Source organism: Musca domestica, unplaced genomic scaffold, assembly GCF_030504385.1.
Source record: "Musca domestica strain aabys unplaced genomic scaffold, Musca_domestica.polishedcontigs.V.1.1 21, whole genome shotgun sequence".
Taxonomy (NCBI): domain Eukaryota; kingdom Metazoa; phylum Arthropoda; class Insecta; order Diptera; family Muscidae; genus Musca; species Musca domestica.
Window position 1 is genome coordinate 4229623 of NW_026712258.1, and position 4319 is coordinate 4233941.

The 4319-nt window shown below is 39.4% G+C and overlaps 1 long non-coding RNA gene across 1 annotated transcript; it reads left to right on the plus strand.

Annotated features, from left to right (window-relative positions):
• Positions 1 to 1165: 1165 nt before the first annotated feature.
• Positions 1166 to 3864, plus strand: LOC109614386 (uncharacterized). The gene is made up of 2 exons (XR_002195533.2): positions 1166 to 2854; positions 3005 to 3864. It is a non-coding gene; the product is annotated as an uncharacterized LOC109614386 (long non-coding RNA).
• The last annotated feature ends 455 nt before the right edge of the window (positions 3865 to 4319 follow it).

Here is a 4319-nt window from a genome sequence, read left to right on the forward strand (position 1 = left end):
GGCTTGTTTGTTCGGGATAACGTAGTATTTTGTTGTTGCAAAATAGTCAGGCTTTATCCCTTTATTGTTGTTTTTATAAAAACAACGTTTGTTTATTAGTGGAGAACGATGGTAATGTTTACCAGGGGGTAAGGCAGGGAATACCTAGGTTTCGGAAAGATCCACCATTCCTCAACAGTTTTCTACTTCGTTCAGCTTGAACAAACGCATAACAAGTGGAGAAAGATGTAAATGTTTATAAGTTCGCTTGTAAGAATTTTAGTTTTATTTTATTCTTTGGTTCCTCTTCTATTGAGCTTACGATCTCGTCACTTGGGTAAAAAATGTTTTTTGTCATAGAAGTTATTTTTAAAATAACTTCTGGGGAGAATATCCCAGACATCCCCTGGTAAAAATTACCATCGTTCTCCACTAATAAACAAACGTTGTATTTATAAAAACAACAATAAAGGGATGAAGCCTGAGATGGGGATGGTCAATGTTTCTTAACATAAAAATTAAAACCGAACTGGTGCAACCCACGTTATCATTTAATCTCTTTGGAAATTGTGCAAAAACCTTTAAAATTCCGAAAATTGGGAGATACCATTGTATGGAGTCTACACCAATTAGTAGACCTACACCAATTTGGTACCTCTAAAAATCAAGAGGTACTGTTATAGGGGGGCTACACCTAAACATGGTCCATAAATAAAATAGTAAAATAATAAAATAATAATGTGGACTGTATCGTGATTTTAATGGTCAAACACATATCGCTCGACCTGTGTACTGCAAAAAAAGAAAGCACACAGATATGTGCGATCAAGGTAAATTGCAATTCGATTTATCAATATTCGCACAATCTTTGAAATTTGGCACAAAGTTTTATTTATGGACCATATTTAGGCCGTTTAGCCCATATAACAGTACCTCCAGATTTTTTGAGGTACCAAATTGGTGTAGGTCTACTAATTGGTGTAGATTCCATATGACGGTATCTCCCAATTTTCGGAATTTTGAAGGTTCCTGCCACAATTTCCAAACAAATTAGATGATTATGTGGGTTGCACCAGTTCAATTTAAGTTTTTATGGGAGGTTAATTCACCATCCCCATTTTTTCTTTTATTTTTATGCCAAGTTTTTATCGCGTTATTTGAATACAAAGTTCAACATTTCCCACGACGAGCGTTGTCAGGCCTGTAACTATGTTTAAATTCACAGCCTCTGTTGCGAAGCAGACAAACAGAGCGATATAAACCTTGTGTGTTCTATTCTCTCGTATTTTGTAGTGGGACCATAACGGTCCACAATAGTCGCCGCCAAACACAACAAATGGCCTTGTAGTTCCCATTGTAGACTTCCCATAATTTGATTGTATAACCTCGGTTTTGCTCGTATGCATCTTACGCAATTTTGCACAATGTTGCGTGTCATAGCCTTCCCCTTGAAGATCCAATATTTCTGTCTTGAGGTTGCGAGTAGCAGTTGTGAACCACAGTGGTTCCAAATAAATCATGTCAAGGATCAGTTTTACAATTGAGTCGTTGTATGGTAATGACATCTTTTTTCGTATACTAAGGTTACCTCCGGAGTTAAACTGTTTATGGAAATTCATTTGTTCAATGCTCCATATTTCCTGAACTGCTGTATTTCTTTCGCGAAATCCGACACCTGGATAGTCTTGGGGTCAATACTTCTGTCGAGCTTCGATGCTTGCGTTCTGTTTTACTTTCGCAAGTCGCAGGACAATTCGCTGTAATCGACTAAATGAACTCTTGTGGTTGATAGCTGACACAGCAGATTCCATCTTAAATTCAAGGTCAGTTCGAATTCCTTATTTCTTTGAGAAAGGTTCCAGCCAGAGAGATTCATTTCCGTGTAGAAATGTGGGTCCATAAAACCACAGCATACTTCCTGACAGCCGACCCGGTTTCATGACTCGATATGAAATCTGCTGCATTATCCTTTGTCTATGTCGCCATTGATTGCTCAGCGATCTGCCTGGTATACGAACGTACGTTTTTAGTGTTGAATGTCCTGAATTGATCCAATTCAATGTAATCTCTGAATCAAATAATAGTCCATTTCTGCCGGCTGTTCATCGTCGTAAACAAATTTTATTCTTCCACAGCTTCTGAATAAAGATCTTCGCTGCTGACACCACAGGAGCTGCAATTCCTTATGGTTCGAAGAATCTTGCCAAATCTAATGTGACTTTCCGCTTGGTGATGTTGGTAAATGCATTCACATCAGTCTTCAAACAAAATTGGTCTGCTTGGGGAAAACATGTTGATCCAAAAACATTGATAGATTAAAAATAAATAAATCTTGCTTCAAGTAGTAACTGCTAAACTGCCAGACACTCACAACATTTTTTGAAGTACCATCGCCCCCATTTGTTATTTTTGTATGTTCGTATTTGCTAGCCTTTTCAGATATCTTGTAGCAAGATATGGGGCGCACGTAGTACGTGTTCAACATCAGCACTTGTCTATACATCTTCTTAATTAAAAAAAAACTTTTAATACCTGGACTTCAGCTATACGAGGCTGTATTTCTCTCCACATTAGTTTAATTCATTTTTCATTCTGTCAATTTTGGACAGACTTCACCATCGTTTTATTGGCATGGGAGCACATTTGTTGGAAGTAGAGTCTCGGAAATTGCTGATCCCAACAATCGGTGGGAAAGACTCAAGATTATTTCACAGCATTTTTGCCACAGATGGAAGTTAGAATATCTCCACGAACTTTACAGAAGAAATAAGTGAAACTGTGAAAAATATCAAGGAAAGAGATTTAGTTGTCGTAAAAGATGACAGGCTGGCTCCGCATGAATGGAAGTTGGGTCGTATCGATAGTACGTATTCAGGTAGTGATCAAAATACCAAGTTTGTAGTCATACGGACAGCAAGTGGCAAAATTAGCAGACCCATAACAAATGTTGTCGAATTGTTTTCCGACTGACTAGTCGGATTTTCACTCAAAAAAAAATTTAGTTCTCGTCTTTGGTTTTTTTCAGATATGGCCGCTTACTTACCCGACCAGGACTGCCGTTTAGACGATCGCTGTCGTAGCCCAGTCAAACAGCAAAAAGAGCCAACATACCCATACGGCCAATCCAACGTCCCAGTTCAACATCCCCTGAAAGGCGACAGAGAAGCAGATCTGATAAGATAAGACCCCGGCCAAGCCATGAGTGATCCACTCAATTGCTCTATGCCAAGAAGACCATGCCCTCAGTGTCTGTGAGATGTTCCGCAGGCAGACGCTCTTCCAGCGGTATAAGACAGTGGAGCGTCTGCGCTATTGCCGGAATTGCCTGACGAGAAATTATCTGGCCTCCGACAGCCCGTCCTTAACTGGTTGCTGGAGATGCAACGATCGGCACCATACGTTAATGCACGGGGCGTCTCAGTTGGACGAGGTATCACTCAACATAGGGGCCGTAACCAACCCAGTTTTCGCGTGGGGTTTGGTATTTGTACCAACGGCTATGGTACGCATAACGGCCGAGGGCATGGAGGTGTTTAGCATGTTGCGAGCCATAATTAGCTAATCTGCGACGATGTCAAGGATTTCATATGCGAATTTACAAAGGGGAACGATTTGGCACCTACACAGTTTCGCCCCGCCGCACAAACAATAATTGGAGTCTGAAGGTAAATGCGGTAATATTTGAAGATCTGCCCAGTTGGGATTCGTGTTTGCTGGGCCCATTAAGAATATGCCTTGGAACTGAAGAACGTGGAACCTTATGGTACAATAAAAAGGAAAGGAAATCCGCTATTTACAATTTTTTCAAAGTGTGCCCGACTTTTGCCAATTTTGTGTATGTATTTGTTGTTTTAAAAAATAAATGCAAAATATTTTCGAAATCAATGATTGGAAGAAGCGTTCTTTGCGGGCGCGCATTGAAGTTGGTGGTGAATCTGTCTCACACAGGCCCTCCCAACCTAGGCTTATTACATCCGTCCAATTTTTATTACAAAGCCCCAAATACATTTTGCACACACTTACCAGTTTAGTTTACCTTCACGGAATCATCCCCAAAAATGACGACACTTAGTGTTCCATAATTAGCGCTAGAACGCTGACATTTTCATATTCAAGCATAATAAAAATACAACATTTAATTGACAAAGAAAATAATTATTGTTACACAAAAAATTTCAAAGACCTACAAAGTCCAAAGTTTTGGCCATTTGCTGGTTTGCCCACAAAATTTCCTGCCTAAAGGAGCTCACTTAGTCTAGTAATGATATGGTTCATTCGTACCAAAATTCCTATTTAAAAACAAATGACTTTGTATATCCCATCTAACATTTTTTTTACCT